Source organism: Dermacentor albipictus, chromosome 3 (assembly GCF_038994185.2).
Source record: "Dermacentor albipictus isolate Rhodes 1998 colony chromosome 3, USDA_Dalb.pri_finalv2, whole genome shotgun sequence".
NCBI lineage: Eukaryota > Metazoa > Arthropoda > Arachnida > Ixodida > Ixodidae > Dermacentor > Dermacentor albipictus.
This window is the reverse complement of record NC_091823.1, coordinates 22033094-22058968: the sequence shown is the minus strand read 5'-3', so window position 1 is coordinate 22058968 and position 25875 is coordinate 22033094. Positions and strand designations below refer to the sequence as shown.

Sequence of the window (25875 nt, the reverse complement as noted above, 5' to 3'; positions counted from 1 at the left end):
TACCGTCAAACGGTGGGACGGTGCGCATTAACCAGCACGACCTATCCAACCGCGTCACGTTTGCGAAGGGCTGGAGATGGAGCTAAGTCTGGCTTTGCGTCATTAAAACTTCCAAAGCCGCCGATCGTTACGGGACGCCCATACAGCAGCGCTCGCGGCACGCACACTATTTCTCATGCGCGACTGTGCACGTACGCTATACACCAAAGCTTCGCTGTGGCGAATCAGGCGCACAAATGGCACGGACCGAATCGAACGACGCTTGTCAACTGATAAGCCCTCCGCGGTTCCGTACGGTCTGGCCCGGACGGCCCTCGTAAGCGCCGCGGAGCGCTGCAGCCACTCTGCACGAGCGCTGTTCGCATCGGCCCGAATTCGTATGCGGCACGTCAGACGGACCGCAACTCATTACGAAAGGGGGAGAAGGGCAGGGAGGGCTAACAAAGGCCTGCGCAAGGATAAGCACGCGCGTCATTTAAAACAAAACAGGGCGTGCGCTCACGATCGCACGCGATGGGAGCGCGCAAGCGAATCGAAGGACGAAGCCGAGCGTTCATCTAGCCGGTGGAACGACAGGCAGTAGCAACAGCAGCAGACGCCTATCGGCATTAGGAGCCGGCTGAAATTGTAATCGGTTGGTGTAATAACAAAGAACACAAGATGGAACAGTACAAGGCGAAAGAACAACAGCACAGAAAGCTTTTTCAAGCGAACGACGACAGAAGCCAAGCACAGAGCAGGGAGCCAATGGAGCGAGACGAAGGAGCCGATACGGCTCTTTCTAATTTGAATCACAGCTCTGAAGAAGACGAAGCGGGGACACGTCCCCGCCGCGAGCGCGTCGTCCCCCCGGAGGGCAACGCAATGCTTTCCGTCATTAATTCGTCGGCGGCGCTTAACCCTCTCCGGCGAAGCCTCTTTCCCCACCCCCCACCCCATCTCGTGACGGCGGCGTTTGAGGACGGCGCAGAGAAAGAGGAGGAGCAGAAAAGAGGTCCGCCGACAAAGGGGCATTGTTTGCGGTAAGTGTTTTGTTTGCCTGATGGATTGACTCGGTTTCCTCCGGGACCTCGCCCCCCCCCCCCCGCCTCCCCCCTTTCGTTCGTTCGTCATCCCCCCGCTAGGAGGCGCGGCACAGAGCCTCAGCGTCTCGCACTGTCTCTGCTGTCTTTCCCGGGCGGCGCCCCCGCGGTCCGAATAACGGCGCTCAGGCGATAATGAACGAGCCGAGCAGACAATGAAGGCGGGCCCTCCTTCGCTTGCTTTTCTCCTTTTCACTCTTGTTTTTGTATTTCATGCGTGCCCGTGCGTCTGTATCTGGGCAAGCTCACGCACAACTGTGGTGGCGGCGCCTGCGGCTTCCTCGATGCCTTGCCCACCCCCTTTTTTTAACTGTGGGTCAGGAGGTCGTCGCGTAGGCGGGAGGCAACGAGGGAGCATCGTACGCAACTTCCGGGCTTGAACCCCATGCAGTTTTTCATAGTACACTTTATTGGTCGTAATGGGTCTTAGCGCACGGCACGGTTGTTTCGGGCGCCACCTTTTCTTTCGGGATATTTATAAGGGAGTAACGACTATAGGGCGCCAGCTTCTCGTCTTTTCATGTATGTGCAATAAATACGCGTGAAAACGAGCGTGACTAAAAATCTGGCCGCGCACTGAGCATTTTACTTGCTGTACTACCTGGCAGCGGTACCGACGCGGCCATGAATGCGGGAGCCGTGTCACGCGATTACTGCGCGATGAAGATAGATTTCATTACGAATACATTTAAGTATTCGATATTTTTCGTGATTAATATCGTGACACTATTATTTATTTGGTTAATTAGTTAATTTCATCGTTCATTCGAGAATAAATGTGAGAAAGCTAGTACGCGTGCCAGAGTACGTGCGTGGATGTGCGTGCGAGGATGTGATACACCACAATGCACCAACAGAGAGTTATTGACAGCGTAAATTGGAGTACCCCTATATCACAGCTACTGTGCTACAAGAGGAGCGCGCAGCATACACCTGACTCGATTGAAGTCCACGATGTAGAAATCGGAAAACTTGGCGCGCTCGTGACGTATCGTAAAGTACACTGTCGCAGACGACGACAACGTGACCACATACATACATACATACATACATACATACATACATACATACATACATACATACATACATACATACATACATACATACATACATACATACATACATACATACATACACATAAATACATACACATACACATACATACATCACATACATTCTTCACTGTCGTGCACGACGACATGTCCGGTTATGTTACACAACCACTGTTTCGCGGAGTATTTTACGTAGTCGCTTCATGAACTTTGACATTACCCGAAGAGTAGTGTAGTGTACAGGAAGCTTCGACAGAACTAAATAAATACAGTCCCCTCCCCCATTTCCAAGGTCTTTGCCATTTGCTTTTGACAACTTTAGTGGGCGGAAAATAAACAAGGTCTTTTATGGCGAAGCAAAATTATCAACAGCAAGGGACGGCACTAAAAGCGGATGCTTAGCTTCAATGACGGACAAATAAGGTCGATGCACTTATCATGAGCAATACTTCCACGCGCTTAATTACGCCGTAGTTTAAGAGCAGAACAAAGCCGCGCTGTTGATTAATGTCGGGTTGCACTCGAATGCACATCCATGAAAGACAACTGACAGATCCTTCATCAGGGCGTGGCGCAGACCTTCCCTTCGCCCATGATTACAAGGTCCGTTAAACGGTAAGAAAGAAATACAAACGGGAAATTATTAACGAGTATGCGTCGTCCTAAACGTGGGCTACAAAAGGAAAACAAGCTAACAACAAACAAACAAACAAGCAAACGAAAGCTAAGAAGAAACACAAAAGCTTCGGGTCATAAAACAAGTTTTAGTAAACCACCGCTCGCGAAACGCCTCGGCAAAGGAGGCCCACAGCTCTCCTCGCTTCTAATCACGCGCGCATACCACACTGCTCACATACAGGCACACTCTTCCTGCGCCGTCGCATTGCTCTCTTACTTTTCTAACCACATACGTAGAACCTAACCACTGGCCCACCCTACTCTCATCTATAGCTGAAGCAACGGCACGAATATTCATGATCATAACTCACCCTTCAGAGCCATTAATATCGCGAAGCACGGCGGTCGTCCGCAGACCGTGTTAGGGAATATCGTGCAAATGAAAGAGGGAGAAAGTAAGGGGGCGAGAGAAGAAGCTCTAATGTCTGTCGGTATCCCAGCCGCGCGCAATTTATATATATACGCAACCGCCGAGCAAAAAAAAAAAAAAGAAAGAGGACAGGATCGGACGCTTTTGTGTTCGGGCGTGGTTGGCAAACCCTCGGCCCCAAAACAGCCATTGTTCTGGTCGGCAGTCCCATAACCTGCCTAGTTTTATTATTACTCAATCCAGAACTTTCTGCGGAACGCTGACTAAGGCAGGAACGTATAGAAGGCATGGCAATATCGGGACAAAATGACAGATCTAGCCTGGCACGGGGCGCCCTCTGTCCGGGCGCACGGAGACGCATCCATTACGGGCGCGCGAACGCAGCCGTGCTTGTGGTTAGCGTGCGAGCGCAGAGTTTCGAAACGCTGCATCGGCATTCGCGCAACACAGGCGCTGCTTGTGGGTGCGTGCTCCGTGCACCCGTCGAGTTGCCTGGTCGATAAGTGTTCTTCAGGCGTGCTCTGCAGCAACTGCGTATACGTCGAAATGCAGTCGGACCTGTGAGATATATCCGTAACGAAGAGCACTTGCTGCAGCACAACAGAACCTGATCATCCTCTTTTGCGGGAAACATCTCTCTCTCTCTCTCTCTCTCTCTCTCTCTCTCTCCCCATTAACGCACTGGTGAAACATCTGCGTTCCCAGTCACAAAAATATAAAAGCGTGAACTGCAGTACAACCGTATTTTTCAGACACAAATCAAATGAAATCATTTTATTGCGTCTTTTGTGGCTTTGTGCTACTATTCGGGTACATGCCAAAATTTTTCCCCTTAATAAAGAGAACGTTAAACATATATTTAAACATACAGAAGAGGGTCCCATAATCTTTACATTGCACCAGAAGGCTCATCAGCATTAACATTAAAAATGAATAAGCAGCCTAAAATTTAATTTTACGAACAAATGAATGGTGCACAAATGATCCCGATTTCTTTGAAGCGAAATATTTTATAATAATACCATTTGCTCTGTATGTGTATCCACGCAACATTTTATTTCTGCGTGAACCATTCGCTGTTCCATCGTAAGATTTCACTGGGCATACCATCGTGCACGCTGCATATTTACGCTATACTGTATACGCTGCGACCGGCAATGGACGTAGTCTAAATTTCAGTGAGTAAGCGCATCGCGGTTCTGAAATGCAAGTGCATTCACGGTCGACCACAGAACTCCCCGAATCATTCGTACGCTCCTAAACATATCAGCTCAACATGACTGCGGGTGAGCGCACCTTGTGCCCTAAGATATAACAAAAAAAGGCGCAGAAATAGACGTACAGAGCAGTATACGGACGTTCCCTGTTCTTGCACTTTGGGCGTTATGTCTTTCGTACTTACCTGCGAGCCAATTAGTCTCAGAAAAGGTTTTGCGCCGTCAAATTTGCGCTAAGCCGGACGTCGACGTAGCTATGCGTCAATACACCGCCGCGTTAAGCTCGCTTTCCTGCAGCACCGCTTGCGCCTGCTCAGTGCTCACCATGCATTCGCGGCACTTCGCGTTGATACGCGCTCGAGACACAAGCACCACGAGTGGTACACTAGCGCTCTGCCTTGCGCTTGTGTAAAGTGAAACGCTAGTGGCCAGAGCACTGGCTCTCGAGCCGCGAATTTCATGAGCGGAGCTCCGCCCAAGCGAAAACTTCGGTGAACACAGTGTTTGAGTAGGGCTCCGCAGCGTTCCCCACCGCGCACAGGCGTCGTCCCCAAACTAACTAAATGTGCTCCTCGCGCTATAGGCCCGACGTGACAGAGGCCGGCCAAAGTCAGGCGTCCTCGGGGGGCGCCGGGGCGGTAATGGGCAAACAGTTAGGAGCGCCCGGGTTGCTTGATGCGATTATCGGGCGCGCCCAAGGAGCGCGGAGATTAGGTGGCGCACGCGCATCTTGCCCACAGAGGCAGAGCGAGCGACGCCTGGCGGCAGCAGCGTCACCGCGCGCCGCACGGAGGCCTAATCCAATCAGTGGACACGAGAGGAGGAAAGCGGCAGCTCTAGGACAAGTTCACCCACCTTTGTTTAGGGGACGTGCTTTATTTTTTTGTTATTTTCCGATGTATCCTAGTGTTACTACGAGCGTAGCTGCAAAGCGCTGCTCCGCATTCCCGGTAAGCGTCGATTAGACTAGCGCTGTCGCTCGGCGATCTTTCGCGCAGCGTGGAATCAAAGGGCCGACCCAGCCACTAACGATCGCCCAGTGATTGTGAAACCAAGAACCAATTGGGCCAATCCGCAACCGAAAGCAGAGACAGCGAGCAACGAGCTTGGCCCGAAAACTGGCGATTTCGTTTGCGCGAGCACCCGAGCAGACTCTCCGTATTGAACGCCAGCCGCTACCATGGGCGCTAGAAGGCATACGGATCTGCAGCTGGGCATCGACTTTTTGCGCTGAAGAGAACGCAGCCAAGCATGCAACCTTTGCATTCTTTGGAGCTCAAAACATTCTTTACTATGTTACTACTACTACTACTACTACTACTACTACTACTACTACTACTACTACTACTACTACTACTACTACTACTAATAATAATAATAATAATAATAATAATGATTATAGGGCGTCTGCGAATGAGATCCACCAAGAGGAATTTAGGCACGGAAGAACTCAAGCGGGATCGAAACACCCTCCGCCATAGAGATCATACGATATGCAATTATTATGATATAACGCTGCGCTGAAACATTCACTTATCTCTGACATCTCTGACAATTGCCTGCAGAGACAGCAGTTACACTATGTGGTAGCAAGAACCCGCAGGCTGAGAAGCTCAAAATTCGGAGGAAGCTTAAGCTTCGCCTTCAAGAGTGGAACGCGATAGCATTCAAAGATCCTTGACTGCTTCTCACGCTTCCCGGCAACTTGAGCGCCTGTAACCGCAATGTTCACCGGGAAACGCTGGCCGCGAACGCTATGCACGAAGGCGAGCTTTGTGGTAGAAACACGGCCTCTTGCGTGGGCCACGATGCAACGGAGGCGAGCGCCAGCTGGAGGTATTGCAAGGAACCGGGGGCGCCGCTCCGTGGACCCCGAGACACCCGCGCGCCGGCGTGCGCAAATCGATGACGCCGCAGCCGGTCTGTGAATTGTAGAAACGCTGGTGAAGGGGTTTCTTTGAGCTCTCGCGTAACAGAATTATGTTTTCTCGTATATCCAAATTACAATCCGAGAGCTATCATGTCTGTAGGTTGTGTATATGTCGTAGTTTACGATTTCTCCCCGTATTTTAGCTTGAGAAATTCAATTAGTTCAGTAAATTCCTTGCGTTACATGGATTCCCTGGGTATGGGTGGTTCTAAAGTCTTTTCAATCGAAACGACCTCTCACGCGGGCTGCTTAGCGCTATCGCCTTAAAAGTAACGGAACACAGCACACAGTGTACACGGACGCGCGGCCTGCGACTGGAGCGCGGGCCCAGTAGCGGCGCGAAATGCAGCTGTGGAGCTCGACGCGGTGGCACACTGCGAGTGCATTTCCTGCGCTCGGCTACCCTTCCACCGGGGCAGGGTAGCCAAACGCAACTACCTCTGGTTAACCTCCCTGCCTTTCTCTGTATTATTCTCTTTGTTTACAGAGCAAGCACATACGGACGCATGGCTAGAGATATCCGAGCCGTGTGTCCACCGCTGTGTTTTGCTCGCTGCTGCTCAACAAAGGCGTGCACATAGGCCTATAGACTGAAATGAAACGCATTAGCTCGCGTGATACAACCTATAGCTTTCTTTCGGAGGGGAAAAGCGCATCAGCTTTAAAAAATTTCTACGTTTTCTGGTAGTTAATTTCTGACGCATTTTATCATTGACGCTACGATTCTTTGACGATGAGTTTGAACTCATGCACGAGACTGTGCTCGCTATGTATTGCCTCGTTGCAATAGGCCTACTGTTACTTTCGAGCGCTTGCGTTGCCTTCTCCCTTTCCGCCCTGATCCTGCTGCGCTGTGTTGCGCTTCAGAAGCCACGGGCGCTAAGCCAGCGCGGAAAATACGAGCACGTTCACATTGCGCCTACTTGCTGAAACATGAAATCGGCGTTCGACGAACGCCTCGCGGGAAGCGCCAACGCGAGGGCTACACAACGGTTGCGGCAAATACTTCACGGTCTTGGCCGTTTCGTTCGGCCCGCATAAACGCGCATGAAAACGTGCGCACGCCGCGAGAAGTAGAGGCCGCCATCAAAGAGCAGCGCGCCACGAATCTTAAATAAATAAGCAGGAGATAAAATGGCGTGACAAGGAACGACGCATGAGAATGAACAACAACACAGTCAAGACGAGGCGAATATGGCCGAAGCGTGGCAAACACACGGAAGGCGATACGCGGTTCGCGCGCCGAAACGGACAGACGGAACGGCGGCCGCGGTTCGATGGAGAAGGCGTGACCGGCTAGTAAGGAGCCAACTGGGTTACCAGGGCGCGCGAGTGAACGAGCAAGACGCGGGAACCAGATAAGGACGGCGAAGAAGGAGCGCGGGAAGGAGGACGGCGCAAGGCAGACACAAGATAAAAGCCCGCACGATCGATTCGCGCCCACAGCAACGTTCCCACAAGAACACGTGCTGCAGAAGACGCTCGCGCGCGGTTGCCGCAGGCGACGCGTGCGTGCAAACGGCTCCTCTTTAGCGCGGCATCACGCCTTCCCGCCTTCCTCATTTCCCGAATGCGCGCGTCGTCAACGGCAAAGTAGGAAGGAACAACGGCTCTCCCGAGGCGGTGCCCATGAGCCAGGAAACGGAACACGCCGAACGCACGCACGAATGCCTCGGGGGTAATAATGACTGCGCCGCCGAGTTTCATACCGGAAGATGAGGCAAACGACGGCGTTCGGCCGGCTGGCCGGCCCAAGTCGAAGCCGAGCAGCAGCAGCAGCCGAACTCGAAGCAGTGAGGCTGACGGCAGTGCCACTGCATGCCACACGCGCATATAAGAAAGTCGCGCGCCTGCAGCAGCGCCGTTCCCGAGGAGGGGGAGAGCTTGATTAATGGCTCGGTCTCGAAACGAGTCAACAGAAGCGTGTCAGAAAAATAGAAGAAAGCGGAAGGAGGGGAAAGAACTTTCTCCGTTTTCTTCTTCTCTCTGTTTGCCCGCCGTTATTCGTTTCTTCATTTCTCATCGTCATTTGGACTTTCCCCTTCTCCCTCCTCTTGTTCATCCTGCGGGTTCCGTGTTCGGAATTGATCACGTTTCGGGAATGACAGAACCGTAATAGGACGTAAAAAAAAAGGAAGAGAAAGGTGAAACGCGGGACATGATTGTATGCAGGACAGCCGAGGAAGGCCCGGCGGCAATAAACATGGGAGCCAGGCGCGCGAGACAACGGTGTATTAGTTCGTGGACAGCGCTTCCAGACGAAGAACCAAAGAAAACAGAAAGGGAAAAGGAAGAAGGTAGAAAATAAGGAGGAGAACGGGGGAAAGAAAAGGAAAAGGCCGAGAGACAGGAGAAACGAAATTGCAACCGGTACCTCGGGAATGGAAGCGGATCATTTCCGCTAACTCGTTTCCAGTGCGCGGTAGCGTAACGTGCTCCTCGCTTCGGGTGTTGTATACCAGCATAAGCCGCGGAAATATAGACGGACGAAAAACAGAGCTCTGTGAAAGGAAAGGGAGAGAAGATCGAGAAGCAGACACCTCCCGAGTATAACGCGAAAGAAATCACGACGTGCGTGTGCTCAATTCCTAACTAAATGTACGGTAAGGCGTCGTGTGAGCCCCTGCTCGCATGAGCCAATCACCACAGCGAGCGCGGCACTTCGCTGCATACATTTGTACTGTACGCCACCGCGTATGCGACAACAGACAAATTGTTCATTATCAGAGAAGTTATGGAAAATTTGGCCGGGAAGATAAATGGAACAAGCACGTATGGGCAAAAATAAGATGATGACGGGAACATTGTTATCACTATAGAGATACTGACGCACTCTAGTTACGATGCACTATAGTTAATGCACTCGTGTGATTTCTAAATCACCAGTAGGTCCAGTGTAATATAGGGATTCTTTTCTCTCGAATCTGTTCCTTTTCACAGGTCGATCTAGGTGCTAACGTGTGTGAGGAGCACATCGCGGACCATGGACTGACAAGGAGCGAAGATGAAAATAATTAGGTTGGGATCGTTTCCGTTGCTTCAAAACGCACCCCAGCACAGCCGTATCCCGGCTTCGGTTTCTATTTTAAGTCCTACTCTCACTAAATATTATTATTATTTTACTGTCTACTGACTAGCCACAGTAATTACACCGGTAAACTGTGCACTCCACATTTGCATCCCAACGTGGTGGTAGCGCTCTCATACTTAGCTAGAACCGCCAGAAACACTCTCATTAACTCTCACGATACGAGGATGTTCGTAGCAGTCTTTCCTGTTTGCAGTAATTATGACTTGAGAAATCTCTTGTCATCCACCACACTGTACTCTTGTACGAAGACCCGAAGAAATGCATGGCCAGCACAAACGGTGTCGTACAATGTTGTCTGCCCTTATTGAGTGCGCCCACCTGGTAAACTAGGCAAGTACAAGGCATCTTTCCTTCATTCCTCCGACTTCAGAGACGCAGGAAATGTGTGATATCACGCCTTCAGCAATCGTTTACACGCATGAAATAATATTCGACAGGCCCTTATGTTATTGTTTTCCATGCGATTTCATAAGCTGCTCTTTTATGTCACATTTGAGCTTATTTATTCACATTTTCATGAACGTTGAGTGAGCGTAGATGCGAGAGCGTAGAGCGAAGGTACACAAGGATCCGGAATTAACGACCAGCGTTTGTCAGCGGTCCCATCGTATAATGGCGACGGGCGCTGCTCGGCGAAGCACGGCTGTCAGAGATGCGGCCATTACGGCGTACGGGTCCCCAAGGGCGGGTTCGAATAACTACAACATTTCAAATGGGCCTGCAGAGTGTACACACACGTCTGTAACCTCAATTCACGGTGGTTGTTCGATATGTGCTTGTGACGCCCACCGAGCAATCTGGGGAACCGCGCGAAACCGTAGACGCCACGAAACTCGGTTCACCTTCGTTTGGGAAGGTGTGTTTTATGGAAAAATTAAAGCTCATTACTGGCGTACTGTCTAGAAAGAGCATAATACTTCGAGATTGCAAGTATGCTTTTTTTTCTACTTTTGTAGCTTCTCGCTATATACACTCTTCATTCGTTACACTATCATCGTGAAAGTTGTGTTTTGTCATATACTTTTGCTTCACTTTCGAAACTGGCCTCATTCTCTAGCAGTGTGGTTGCGGAAGTATATGTAATAGCTGGGACCGTACTAAACCATGGTGAAACTGTCGCAAGTGCAATTAAATAATTAACTTATGATGAGAAAGACAGCGAAGATTTATGGTATCGTGCCGTATAGTGCAATATAGTTGGTATGCCATACGCAGATCACAAATGCTGCATGCAAGCTGAGGCCAAATTCCCGGAGCTTTTTGTTTGCACGTTCACTCTGCCACTGGCCGGCTCCCGCATCGGTAACGCTATGTCCAGCATCAGCATTGGCTCAAATTTTTCTTGCGAACATTTATATTGTAAGAGCTTTTAGGGAATGCGGGCACTGCTTATTATGTTTTATGTTTCTTCTCCTTTGGCAGTCAGAGTCACGTCTCACGATCAAGCCTCGTTTTTCCTTCAATTTAGCACCGTATCTTCATCATTTCCAAAATGAAAGACAGACTATGCCAGATTTATAATATCTATGGGCAAATGAAGTGGAATGAAGGCCCTCTTCTTTTCTTAATTTACATTAACGACTTACCCAATGACGTTTGTTCTAACATTTACCTTTTCGCAGATGACTGTGTTATCCTCCGTGAAATCTCGGACAAATCTGATAACAAATTCTTACAAGACGATATAAACGCTATCTCTAACTGGTGTGACGTATGGTTAATGCAACTTAACGTAAGTAAATGTAAATGTATGCGTGTAACTCGCAGCAATATTCCTCCACCGAACTATTACCTTAATGATACTCCCCTGGAGGTCGTAACCTCGTATAAATACCTAGGCGTCCACATAACCTCATCACTTTCCTGGTCGTTGCACATCGATAACGTAATTAACAATACTAATCGCATGCTAGGTTATCTTCGCCGAAACTTTTCTTCTGCTCCTACATCATTAAAATTAATTCTATACAAAACGCTTATTAGGAGTAAAATGGAGTACGCTTCATCCATCTGGGACCCGCACCTCGAAACCCTTACTCAATCACTCGAACTAATCCAAAACAATGCCGTACGTTTCATTCATAGCAACTACAGCCGTACATCAAGCGTAACTGCCATGAAAAACTCTTTGCTGCTTGCTCCTCTCTCAGCCCGGCGTAAGTGCTTTCGCCTTGCTTTATTTCATAAACTATATTTCCACAATTCGTACCTACGCGATAATCTAATATCACCTCCTACCTACATTTCCTCTCGCATCGACCATAGCCACTAGGTTGGAATCATTCAGTGCCGCACCAGGACCTGTAACGAATCATTCATTCCTAGGACCTCTCAGGAATGGAACCACCTTCCCGGCGCAGTTGTCGCAATCAAGGACAACTCAAAGTTTCGTTCGGCATTATCAGACATCATTACTCCCGGATGCAATTAACTAATCACATTTGTTGTTTATTGCTGCTTTGTTTATTTATTTGTGTATATTTTTTTTACCCACTCCCCTCTGTAATACTTCGGTCCTGAGGGTACAATAAAATAAATAAATAAATAAATGAAATACACGTAAAACACAGAAGTGCTTTCATTAGAAAACCACTTAACTAACTTGAAGGATACGTTGCACATAATCCTGGAGCAAGCTTAATTCTAAGATTCTAGGAAGCAAACTTTGGATATAAGGCATGAAATTTAGTTTTAAATTGCAGAAAATTGATAACATAAATAAAGAAGAGAACTTAGGAACAATGTTTATAAATTCGTAACACAGCACAAAAAATTGACAACGCAGTTCTGCCAACGGCATCTGTTCGAATATCTCCAGTGGACAAAAGCGATGCACGATTTTACAGGCTACATAAATCTGTTACAATGTTTACGAGGCTTTTCCAAAAGTCCTACGCACACTCCAGTGTAACGTTCCAGATCGACGTATAATACACGAATTTTGAGCGTTTTAAACGTTTCGATATGTGCAATTTGCAGAATTACGGTATCGTTCTTTTTTTTTTTTGCTGGTTAGGCTTGTAAACTTGACATTTGAGTTCATTTTTTTAAATTTTGTTATTATGAAAAATTCCTTTAGAAATGATGTTAAGTTAAGTTAAGTTAAGTATGTAGGGACAAATTCACAAAAGTTTTGGTTCGTAAGCGGTCTTTGCCATAGGCTCTCCGCGTTCGCAAATAATATGTCCAGCACCGGGATTGGCTGTAATTTGCTGTTACGAACAATTTCAGTGTCTAGCTTTCTGGAAATGCGGGCTCTAGCTACTTTGCAGACTCGGCAGGTTCAAATTTTCTCTTTTACCTGCAGCCGACTTCATGAAATTCCGTGCAATGGGTGCCAAACAAAACGACTGCCCGTCCCCATGAATTTATAGGTAGGAGATCATGAGGAAAAGCTCCCTCTTAAATCTAAAGCTCCACCGCATAGAACGGAGGATACGGAATGGTGGCCGGTCAGTGCATCTCTCTCTCTCTCTCTCTCTCTCTCTCTCTCTCTCTCTCTCTCTGAGCAAATCCTGTAGATGGGAGAAAAGGAGAGCTTCTGTGCCAGAACTTTGTTCCTCTTGGTCTTATCAGGAATTATTTTCTCATCGCACCTGAAATGACGCATGGGAATAAAGAGAAGAAGAAGAAGGTGAAGAAGAAGAAAAAGAAAAAGAAAAAGAAAAAGAAGAAGAAGAAGAAGAAGAAGAAGAAGAAGAAGAGGCGCATCCGAGCGCATCAACATAAGGTCACGCACAATGTTGCTGTATAAAAGGAAGTCGAAGCGCCACTACTCCCTGTTTCGCACGCGTGCAAAGCCGTTAGAGAGATAAAACCAAAAAAGAACAGCGAGTCGATGAAAGCATAATAACCAACCTCAGAGAAAGTAATAAAGAGAGAGAAAAGAAAGAAAAAGAAGCCGCGAATGTTTCAGGGGTCACAAACCTCAGGTGCCCAAGAAGGACAACACCGCCACCGAAGGCGGGGTCTCGGGAGCAGCTGCTTTTATCGACCCCGAGGCGCGAAGTTCGCGTCGTTCACGGCGTATTAATTACTCTGTCGCCCGACGACTGCGTCGTGACTTCGCCGGGATAAACTGGCGGGAAACCGCTCCGGCGCGCACCGGGCTAATGTGCACGAGACACGGAAAACAAGAAGACGCGGGGCGCAGTTAATTGCTGAGCGTGTTTTTGTTGCTTTCGATACACGTGGGGCAAGGACCCCTCCCTCCTAATCCCCGCGTTCGACTTCCCGTTCGCATTCGATTCAGATTTTTACCGCATCTTCTTTCTTTTTTTTTTGTCTCATGCTCCGAACAGTACATATCCGCGGCTTGCTCTCTGTGATGAACGGCAACTGTCACTGTGCTAACGCGTTTCGTAACTACTATATACTGCGCCTTTGGTTTTGACACTGAGAAAAAAGCAGCGGCTTTCTGCGGACACGAAAGAGCCATTACCCGCGGGAGCTCTTACGCATTTATTACGCGCCAAAGTTTCTTTCGCATTCCCGCACGCGGGCAAACAGGATAACAATAAGAAAGAACATCAGCTGTTGCGGTGAGTGTTGCGTAACCGCTGCGGTCGCTGCGAAGGTAGCACAAAATTAAACGCTCCCACGTTCGTTCACAAGCTAGCGGACACCCACTCTATGGACAAGTCTAACGGCGTTTGCTGGGTTTATGCAAAACAGGAATAAGAGAGAGAAATGAGGGGGAAGTGAGAGGAGAACTTGGCGACACGACCAGCTCTGCAACGTAGGCCCGCGTGACAGGTGACGAAAGTGGACCACGTAAGCAGGTACGCTTCGCCTCGCCGCGCGAAGAAAACTTCGTCAGCCGGTCAACCCTGATGACAAGATCCTATATATGCAGTACGGATGGCGGCAAAGTAGATGTGGCTAGGGTGCCTCGATGCGCGCATCGAGGCACCCTGGATGTGGCAACTAAGCAGTGGTGACGGAGGGGAGAAATAAGCGTACGCGCTTAATCCTGTCTTGTTACGTGTTACGTGACCGATCAGCCGCAACCTTCCTGGTGGGTGCGATTAAATGCCACTCGGAGAGTGGCTTAATGTTAGTGACGTTTTGTTATAGCTAGACATGAAACCAAATAAAAAGAAACAGCCCTCACAAGCAATTCTGGTGGATGTCGTAGCGAGGTCTCCCCCCGCAGTTTCTTCCTTGGTAGGTTAGAGTAATGGAGTGGATTTACACCCAGAATTTCCTAGAAGTTTTGTACGAACTTACGTGATACGCGCCGTGTTCCCGCAGAGCCTCCCGTTTCTGCTGGAGAGCACGAGGTTATGGGTTCGAGTCGCGGTAACGGCAGCCGCCTTCCGATGGCGGTGGAGGGCAACAAAAGTTAATTTACAGAAGGTTTAGGCGCACTTTACTGAACACCAGACGAAGTAATCCGCTGTCTCTAGCTGCGGTGTTTCTCACAGCGTTAAACACCACGAATCAGATAAATAGTCGTGAGGTATAACTCGCACAGCATAATTACTTTTCTTTTTTTCACATGGTACAACGGCGAACCTGACCGAATTACGATAGAGACAATGCGTGCTCTTTCACGTTTCTTAGGCGACACGGGCCTGGACTCACGCTTGTGATAACATTTATGCAATCTGTCGTTCACCTCGTTCCTACCATTATCATCCCCCATTGCGACCCTTTTTCTTCCCGTTTTCTCCTTCCCTTATGTCAGGCCAGATGCTCCATTTTTCGGCCGATCTCTCTACATTTTTCAATCATTAGACTACTTCTTCTTCTTCCTGACCGAATTAAATGCGTGGGCGAATAGACATAGCCGCCTTGCTGGAATAAAGCATTGCGATCACGCCCCAGAATCGATGGAACGTTATACGATGCGTTGAAAGGCAGGAAATGGGGTAAAAAAAAACAAAAGAAAGCGCTTCAGGCCCTCTCCGACAAACTTGCTCTATATGCACCGATGCCGAGAAAGAAAAAAAAAAAATACGAACCGGCGGCGAAAGAATGCGAAAGCGATGGAAAGGAAGAGTTTCATTTCCTCATTTGGGGGTGGAGGCGCCGGGGCGAGTCACCCACGCACACAACCTTTGAGAACGCCGCGCTCTCTCGAAGACGGCGGAATGCGGGCGGAGACATCCGCATTTCGGAGACAACGCAGACCGGCCCCTGCATACCTTTAGGCGCGTTGTGTCAACCCCGTCTCAGCGAGCCGACAGGATTTCGTGTCGTGACGGGGGATAATGCGCTACGGCAAGCATGGCACTGCTAACAGCCCGTGTTGCATCAGATGAGAGGGCTGCGTTGTAGCTGACTGAGATGATCTGGTGCGAAGAGACGTAGCTAAAAGTCATCGTGCATCTTTAAGCGGTGCAAACGACGCAATGCCACTTCTTTAGTACATCAGCAGGAATGTACGCCTTTCGGAAGAGTTCTGCCCTTGGGCTTTTAAGGGCGTGCGGCAAATGGAACGTGCCTCATCGTCGGATTGCACCACACGCACATCATCTGCAGTGTCTTGTCTAAAGAGAGAGAGATTAAAGAAAGGCGTTCCCGTCCTGAGATCGGGTTTCCAGAACGCTTCTTACGCAAGAATTGCTCCGTAATAGTACGGCGCATGTGTGTCACGAAATCAATATATAGCTCACACAACAATAAATACGGAACTGCCACTACCCGTAATTGGGCGTGAAAAGAGTTTTATAGTTGTTCGCGCCCCGACGCTTAAGGATATATATATATATATATATATATATATATATATATATATATATATATATATATATATATATATATATATATATATATATATATATGAGATGCGAAAGGCAGGGAGGTTAACTGGAAGATAGATATCCAATTTGTTACCCTGCACTGTGGAAGGGGGAACGGGAGACAGAAAGGTAAAGAAAAGGCACGCACATAGAAAGAGAGGGAGATTAAAAAATTGCTGGATCTGCTGTAATCGAGAGTAGATGTAACCTTGAAATGGTAACCGGCAAAGGAGATTGGTTGGAGATGATACTATAGCCACAATCTTAAAATAGGTGTAGTGCATGTTCGCAACGGCACACCCCACCACACCACACCACGCCATACTGTGTACTGGTTCATATGGACGCTGTCCAGCTAGAAGAACAAAACCGGCTGAAGGCTGCACGACAGGCAGCGAAGGACACCAGGGAGACAAAGCGCACTGCTCAGCTAGAAGAAGAATGAATTGAATTCTGACATTTTACGTGCCAAAGCCACGATTTGATTTTGGGGCACATCGTAGTCACCACCACGGAATATTTAACGTCCCCCCCCCCCTTCCTCTCAATGCACGGCACATGGGCGTTTGTCTAACACACACAAAACACACATGGAGACGTGTTTGCTTGAGGCGTTATTTTGCATCGTAGTTCATAATATGTGAGAGCGTTGAGCATTATCGTTGCCTCACATAGCACATCGCATCGTGGCGAAAGTTTTAAATTTTAATTGAAGTATGTGGCCGTACGTAATTCAAATAATATAATTGTACGTATACATGGTATACGTACAATCGCGGTCATAACCCCGCTTCGCTGCGTAGCGAAGACGCTTTTTTTTGGGCCCAGGTGTCCTCGACGCTGAGTGCACACTTTGGAGTTGGCGCGTGTTTACGTGCTCCGTCTGCATACGTGGCCAGCACGCTGTAGAGGCGCCAGCTCCAAGCGCTCTCTTTAGGCTATGGACGATTGTAATGTGTATACTATCACAGCGCAGCAACTGTATTTTTCTCACTTAGGAAAGCAAGCACAGCGCGTACCATACGCACAAACGACGCATCGCGGCGCGTGGGCGGGTTTGCGCGAACTGAGCAGCGCGCGCGAGCATGGATGGATGGATGTTATGAGCGTCCCCTTTGGAACGGGCGGTGGATTGCGCCACCGAGCTCTTGCTATTATACTGCTTAATGTCCTACTTAGGTTAAACAATAAAAAAAGAAGAAAACGCTATGAACTCTCGCAACCAAATTTTCTGATCCCCTATTGCGAACTGTGATTTTGTACGTCTCCATTTTTTTTTTGTCGTTTCCCTACTTTTCTTCCACCAATCCTCCAGTCGCCTCTTACTAATCCCTATTGCGGACATGTTTACTTTTCCACTGCTCTCGCTGAACCCAAGGGCTTCAAGGAGGCCATTGGTGCCTAAATCGACCGCTGGGCAGACGTCTTCACATTCTAATAAAACATGCTCCATCGTTTCCCTAGCTTTGACGCAGCAAGCACATGCTTCTTCTTCCTTCTTATATCTCGCTTTAGAGGAGCGTGTTCTAAGACGTCCCGATCTCGCTTCGAAAAGTAATGAGCTTCCCTTTGAGTTAGCATAAATTGTTTCCTTCCTCCTTTCGCTTTTTTCCTCTTAAGTAGTTACTCATGGCAGGTTTCTTTTCCATTGCCGCCACCCATTAGATTATCTCAGCCTCTCTGACTTTCCGCTTGACGTGTTTTGTTGCTGTGCTGCCCACCCTACAGGCCGCATACTTGCTGGTAAGCTTTCTAGTTCTTTTCCTCCACTGTGAATCTATGTTTTTCCTGTACATATACCTGAACACTCTCCCAGCCCATTTACTTTCTTCCATATTTCTCAGCCGTTCTTCATACTCAAATTTACTGCGAGCTTCCCTCACTTCAAAACTAGTCCAGCCCACATCACCCTGCACAGCTTCATTTGTAGTCTTCCCGTGAGCGCCCGTGCGCACGACCAGAAGGCGAGCGCCATCTGGTGGTGTTGCAAGAAACCCAGCGGCACGCGCGGCAACGCTGTCGCTGGCGTCGCGTTGTGCTCGCGCCAGCAGTTCCTACAAGACGGCGTCCATTTATTCTAAAACTGGATTTAGCCCGCAAGGCTACGTTTCCTATTCGATTTTATTTCTTTTTGTACTTGCGGTAGTTACATAAGGATATATTGCAGCTCGGTTCTCATCGTCCTGCTTAAACCTTAAATTTCAACGTATCAATTTCGATACAATGAGTTTTTAATCGCAGAAAGCTTAGTGCAAGGACAATATAGTAGCGTTCTTAATATGCTGGAGTAATGTTTCAGCATTGGGTAGTTCAGAAAAGTAGTAACTAATTAATTAATTACTATATACTTTAAGTTTTAAGTCAAAGAAGACTTTTGGCATAACTGCACTTTCCATGGCCAGAAAGAAAAGGAAGCAAGTTGTTCTAATTTTCCTTCATGTGTAATGGTATTTGGGCTTTGTTGGGTTAAGTCAAGGCCGTGGCGATTCCTCGGTATAGTAAAAACGTTTTTCAAACATGTTTTCACATCATAGAGGTGTGCGCCCTTCAACACGGAAGCCCCTTCAAGCAGGAGCGAATCAGGGCCGTAGCACGAACAACGCTAAGGACTGCACGCTATTTGAAGCCGAGGGTCCGTTTGTACTAGCGTGAGCTTCCTTTGGTGGAGCGGCCATCGACTGGATCGGCATGCAACAGTGTCAGGTTACAGCCTCCGGAAGAAGTAAGGACGTGGGCAATAATTCCGAACGTCGCCTCTTCCGTTCAGCCGCCTTTCCAGTCCCCAAACGAGCCGCCACTTTTGTCCAATCACAGCCAGCGCGGTGGTCACTCGAGACATCCACGCGAACGAACGCGCTCGCCGTCGCCGGGCTCTCGTTTCGCTCGACGTCGCATTCACTGTGACTGCTAGACTCTCTCCTGTGGAGGCGATGCCGGCACCGTCTCTGCTTTTGCTGCCGCCCACATCGTGCTGCTGCCTTTCAGAGTCGGCGTTCTCTGTACTGCGTGCTTGGCCACCATGCTCTGCTCTACATGGGTGACAAAGGACGGGGTATCTGGCTGCAGACGGTTCTAGGCTTTCAAAGAATTCGGGCAATTGCTGCGTCTTAAGCCCCTCTTTCAATCGATAAGGCTATGCATGATATATAGCATGATATATAGCATGATACAGCCACAATTAGAACTCGACCGGGGTAGTTGGAGAAGTGTGGGAGAGGCCTTTGCCCTGCAGTGGGCGTAACCAGACTGCTGCTGCTGCTGCTGCTAATGATGATGATGATGATATCATGATATAACGGTATATATGTCACGCTGTATATCATTTGCATGACATATAGCTCGCAAGGCCGTAGAACAACAAGGAAGTCGTAGTATGGCCATTCCCTGCTGATTAACTCGCAACTGCCGCGATCAAATCCCATAACTATAGATTAAGATATAAAAATTTAGAACTTAAAAGAAAACTGCCAAGTAATCTTAAGTTCACTATATTAGTGAAATCTAGACTTCTTTAACGGTTGGCGAACACGCCCCCCGGTAGCTCAGCAGCTTTGGCGTTGCGTTTCTGAGACCGAGCCTCAGGTCACGGGGTCAATACCAGCCGCGGCGGCCGCGTTCCCATGGGGACCGAAATGCAAGAACGCTCATGTACCGTGGTTTGAGAGCACGTTAAAGAAGGTCAAGTATACTCAAAATTACTGCGGAGCCCTCCACTACCGTGTCTCTCTAATATAATCCATTGTGCAGTATCGTAACGTTAAAACCCCTAATTTATATTAACGGAATTGTCAAGTGCCGCGAACTATTCATTGCCTATTTGATACGTGCCGCATGTTACATGACGTATTATACCTAATGACTAAACTGTTCTCTCTATATATATCTTTCAATCCTCTGCAATGTCAACGCTGGCAAGGTGCAGGATATATGACAAGTTCGTGATCCATTTTAATGAAACAGTGCACAAGAACTAAGAACGGAAACAAAGAGCACAGCGCTGGATTTCGTTTTCTGCATAACGCTACTGTCCTGATCAAATCCCGCTGACATTTTTTTTTTGACGGGAGTTTACATGATGAAACCAAAATTCATGAAATGAAGACGCGGCAAAAATACGTGGAACGACGAAAACACACATCGTAATGTTGTCCGAGACGTATGCAAGACTGGAAGTAACATCGGTAGCGATGCGACAGCCATCGGCCATGTTATGATAAAGGGGATATTTGCCACGCATCATCAAGGCGCACAATTCTTTTTTAATTGTGGTTTCACGTGCCGAAATTACGCTCTAATTACGAGGTACGCCGTAGTGGGCGACTCCGGATGGATTGTTGATCACTAGGGGGTCTTTAACGTTCACGTACATACCACGAGTGTTTTTGGCATTTCGCCCCCATCGAAATGCGGCCGCCGGGATTTGATCTCGAGACCTCGTGCTTAGCAGAGCTACGCCAAAGCCAATAAAGAACAACGGCGGGTGTTGTTGCAGATATGTCCGTCGCGTAGTTGACACAGGATCGATGTTTCAACGTATGTCCAGCCGACCTGCGATGCATGCGGGCAGGACGACACACACTAGCAGACAACCGCTGATCCTTTGTACATAATACTTTATCCAGGAGGGTCGCCATGCGGGCTACGGCTCCGCTGATCGCCGCGTTATAATGTTTGTGAAGTGATTTTTAAAGAGAAATGGAAGAGATAAGTGCAGTGCCCTAACTGTCTCTCACAGGAGGACACCTCAACAGCACTGCACGGGGAAAGGGGTGTGGGGAGAAAAAGATGGAGATAGTGACCGGAAGTAAAAAGGAGAGAGAGATCGGAATAGCAAAAAAGAAAAGACGGCAATGTAGCTAAGCGTTTGCGGGGCCTACAGCCGCGCTCTGAGGTGTGTTGCTTCACATAATTCCATCAATGCCGAAAATGCACGCTTGGTGATGGAACTTGGAAGCATTGGGGAAGAGTAGGCGCTGCAGGGTGGTGGATGGCAAGCCACATCGGCGGTAGGAGTCGTACAGAGCCTCCCTCTCGGTCCCGATGGCCGGGCAGTGACGTAGGAGATGCTCCAGTGTCTCCACGCCGTCGCAGCTACCACACACGGGGCTGCCGGTTCCCGTGAGCCTGTGTGTGCGCGCCGCTGTTTGTGCGTCGAAAGAGCGCGCTCGCACGCATGCATTCGCCACGCTTCAAAGGCGCGCACTGAGCAGGCAACGCGCTGTGTCCGCATGCGAGATCCCTTAATCCAGCGTCGATATTAAACCGCTTAGGACCGAGCGAGCAGCGCAGCCAACTAACGAGAGTGTACGTTACTGTCCAAATGAAAACTGTACAGTGCTGCGAAAGGGGAGCTGATGAATTGGCAGGAATGGTTCGCACATATCCGCATATCTGCGCACAGGATCGACTCTTAGCAGGCTGTAAGGGTCTCCGGCTAAGCCGTCGTCAACTGTTATGATTGAATAGCCGAGTAACGGCAGGGTGCGCTATAGGGTATGCGAACGGATGTGACATGCGAACGGCTTTCACTAGTCGTCTTCTGATTGGCCATCGCCGGCTACAGCTTCCGGCGAGCGCTGAACAGTTTTGTCGTGCCTGAATCTCGTCTGCGGGCCCGAGCGCGAGATCGCGACCCGCTTGCAGCGCTAGCGGGAACGTAAACCCTGCGATCGAGGTATAGAGTGAGAGCAGATATTTTAACGGCACCCGCGATAAACTGCACGGGCAGCTGGACATACTCGTTTGTGTTTATACAGTATTTTTTCCAGTAATCTTATAACACGCACGACCGCTCGTCCAACGCGGAAATCCTGAAAGGAACACATTCCCAACTGCAAAGGCTGCCGAAGCTGCGTCGGTTGAGAGAGTTATTAACCCCGAATTCCGAACCTATAACACGCATAAAAAGAAGGGCCGCTCAGCGCTGAAGTCCACCAATATATTATGTACGCGGCGACGTCGAAACATCGTCGTTATCTATTGAGAGCCAGGAGCAAACCCAGCTACATACACGCAGGTAGCCAAGTTGGACAATATCGAAATGGCGGGAGCATGAAGGCAACGCTGATAAAAGCCAAAGTAAGTTTTTAAGGGATTTGGTGGTTGCATTCGAGAGCACAACGTATATACAAATCCGTTAGCACTACACTAGACCGGCTTTATAACAGATGTTCAGTAAATTTAAATAAATAAATATAGGGAGCATACCGTCGCGATGGTAATAGTATGGCTCCTCATTTTATAGCGTGACCCCACCCTCCTGGCCTCATTTTACCGCCCGATTCTTTCTCTTTCATTTTTTTTTTTTCGTGCTCCACGCGTTCCTTTTTCGCACGTAGTTGTGGAAATTGACGCTTGTTTCCCAGTGAAAATATACCCCACTGAGAGCGTTATATCTTCGCGTGTGTCATATTCAACGCAAGATAAGCTAGTTTAAAAAATAACGAGCACGCAAGCAGACACTTTCTTTATGACCTACATTCATCGTTCTGCGCCAGTTTTTACGCATGGCTGCGAAATAACGACGCGTAAGTTTATCACCGTTATTCGCCCCCCGAACAACCCTAACCACGCCCAAAGAAGAAAAAAAGAAGAAGCAAGATGAAACTAGCCTTAGGTGGGCCGTATTAGGTGGAAAGTAAGGAAAGTGAGAAGTGACATCGAAGCCGCGAGTGCGAAAACGTTAAAAAAAACGACAGGTCAGACGGACGTTTTATGCGTGGACGTCGTTAGGAAAATAGACACAAAAAAGAAAGAAAGACACCGGAAAGAGACGCATTCTGTTCCGAACGAGAACAGTGACATCTAAGCGGCCTTCCTTCTCTTCTGGTGTACAGTAAAAGAAAAGCCATTATAATCTTTCGGACAAACAGTGCGTAAACGCAGCTGCGCAAACTGACCGCGCGATGCGTTCAAATCCCGTAACGCCCTCTGCGAAGCCATCCGAGCGTTCAGCAATCGGACACGGACGGATACGCCACGAAGAGCCCACGCATGCAGTCACCATGCGAAAAGATGGAAAATGCAGAGAGAGAGAGAGAGAGAGAGAGAGAGAGAGAGAGAGAGAGGGGGAGAGGTGAGGGCTGGTGTGGACCACTCGCGTGGTAAATTGCACTTGTGTATCTCTCTTTCCTCTTTGCTTTTTATCACTTTAGCTCAGGGATGCGTGTAAAGCAGGCCGCATTTTCTTGCCTCCATTTGCATTACGTATAGGCGCGGTCCGTTTCCCGGTTTAGCTGTCCTGTCCAGCCTTTAACAGCAGCATGAGCGACAGCCCTGATAAGAAAGTGATTTCCCATCCGCAACAAGCAATATAGAGAAAGATAAGCAGAAAAAGAAACAAGACGAGAAAATAAATAATAATCATAATAAATAAATAAAGCATAGGCAGGCGAAAATATGTAAGGTAAAAAAAATATTTAGGAGGCGCTGGCGAGAGGGGCGGGGCCGGGGGGGGGGGAGGAAACTACGCAGCGCGTAGTAAAGGCAGCCGGGACAGGCAAGAGCGCCATCTGGCGCCGAGCAAATAACCCGAGCAAATGCCAGCAGCGCCGTCGCCAATCTGAGCAAAACACGCCCGTTGCTCCTGTAGTGGTCCTCGCAGCTAGTGCGCGCCTAAGCTTGCTCGTTCGGCACGTGCCGGAGAAAAGGGGGGCGGCTCGGGTCCGGCGTGGGGCAAAGGCACTTTAGCCGCGTGGCAACTGTGGTCGTGGTATTGCGAGGCTTTCCTTCTTTCCACACCCGGTATCCACGAAACTCCGAAAGAGAAGCAGGACGGGTTGACACAGAGATAGGCTTAGGGTTCGCTACAGGTTGATTCGTCTGTATACGCCGTACGCATGCGAGGAACAAAAATAAATAGAGAACCAAAAGGAAGGCAGCAGCCGTGCTCGAGCATCCTCCACAACCGGCGGTACACGGCAGTAGGTTTAGCGGCGAAATAGTCCTCAAGGCAAACACAGTCCCGCCTTTAAGAGGAAAAAGTTCTCCAGACAAAGTGTACAAAACGAGAAAGGGAAATACCCAGTTCGCCACTTTCAAGCGGAGTCCTTCTCGTCCCGCTCTCGGCTTCTTCGATGCAGTTTACTGCAGCGCTGCAAATGCTAACCGAACGGAATGACTCGACGCCACCCACGTGGTGTAACATAACTTGTTATAAACTGAAAAGACGCACTCACCAAAGTTATCCTTCGCGTTAGCATGGCTGACACGAAGCTAACAAAACTTCGATAACCCCGTCGATGCATTATGCAGCCGACTAGCCGCTTTTTCTCACGTTATCCCGTAACCGTCCATTGAGATGCATTTATTCATAAAATGATACCATGCGTGCTTGACAGCGGACACTGAAGAGCGTTGTGAGTCGGCAAAAACGGACGAGTTTCATTACATGCCCCGGTTGACATATCAGTTAATCACTTTTTTTGTTTCATTCATAGAACGATCAACAGTTCAATGCATAGTGTTGTCTCTGCTGCTTACCAAACTAAACCTACGTGAAAAACAACGCGGTGAGTGTGTTTTATGAAAACTGAGCACCTTAATAGTTAGTATTCTTTATTATTATTATTACGTAGATAAAAGTAAACGATTTATGGTATTAGCTTGTCGTTTTCAATTAGCTACTTATTCTCGCATAGTAGCAATAAAACTAAGTAATGATACGCGAATACCGGTGATCAGTGCGGCAACTATGTCTGTTCTCAACTTAAGAACGCCATGTGAAAGTTTGTGAACTAATCTCATGAAATGTTCATCAACTGCATTTGGTATAACCACTTTGACTGTACTTCACTGACGGTTTCTTTTTTTTTTTTTAGGGTATACGTCGGAAAAGGTGAAGCTGGCACCGTTAAGCGTCAACACCTCCCAAGTACATGTCATAAAGAAAATGCACAACGTATGTAGCTGTGAAATGCGATTACAAAACACGCGAACGAAACGATGGGCAGTGGGTGAACGAGAAAAAAGAACAATAAGATAACACTTTTCATTTGCCGACGTGTTAGGTCCGTGGCCATCAAAAATGCCTCACAATGCATTGAAAACGCCTCAAAGCTTCTTTGAACACGCTGGCATGTGTGAAGGCTATTGACCGCACATCTGTGTAGTGGGGTGTCTCCTTCGCGCGTGTGTAATTGTGCCTTATACGTGCATCTGAAACAAACATGCGTACCTAAGAAATATCAGAACTTGAAAATTTTTTAGGGGACTTGCACATTTGTTGGCGTCAATACATATTCTAGTTTCATATTTAAAGATTATCGACTGGAACAATTATTATTTCTCTTGATTATTTATTCTATTTCATAACCAAGTGAGAAGGGGTAGCCATCGCCAGTGAACGGCGACAGCAAGTCCTATGTTTATTTAAATTTCAATAAGAAAATAACAATAAATCTGTCGTTTCTTTTTCAATTCTTCAAGCTACGTACTGCGGTTAGATCAGACGCTGCCTCCAACTGTCGAAGAGGGTCGCAGACGAGTCCGGGCCCGCCCGGAGACAGCGAGCCCGCTCGCCGGGTCTGCCCGGAACTGCACTGAAGGGCTCGGGGGCGTAAACTGCTCGGCGGCCGCGCCTCAAGTGGGGCCAAGTGGAGACGGCCGCCCGGATCGCCCGCCCTGCCGCCACTCCAACCCTGGCCGCGTCCGTCTCGAGTGCTCGGCTACACGAGTGCCGACAGAACCGCTCGGGATCGGTTGCAGCAGC

At 48.5% G+C, this 25875-nt stretch overlaps 1 protein-coding gene and 1 long non-coding RNA gene across 12 annotated transcripts in view; one reads left to right on the top strand and one right to left on the bottom strand.

The window, feature by feature from the left end:
• LOC135903907 (leucine-rich repeat-containing protein 24-like) overlaps positions 1-25875 on the bottom strand; it is a 1007861-nt gene that overhangs the window by 242800 nt on the left and 739186 nt on the right. For 2 of the 11 annotated variants that reach the window (XM_065434370.2, XM_065434371.2), the window contains one exon: positions 25601-25875. The exons of the other annotated variants lie outside the window; for them this stretch is intronic. The gene's annotated coding sequence lies outside the window, so the exon portion shown is untranslated. The remainder of the gene's footprint in view (positions 1-25600) is intronic. 11 annotated transcript variants of the gene reach the window in all.
• LOC139057294 (uncharacterized) lies at positions 731-25687 on the top strand. Its single transcript, XR_011512675.1, has 3 exons — positions 731-1022; positions 24986-25065; positions 25593-25687. It is a non-coding gene; the product is annotated as an uncharacterized lncRNA (long non-coding RNA).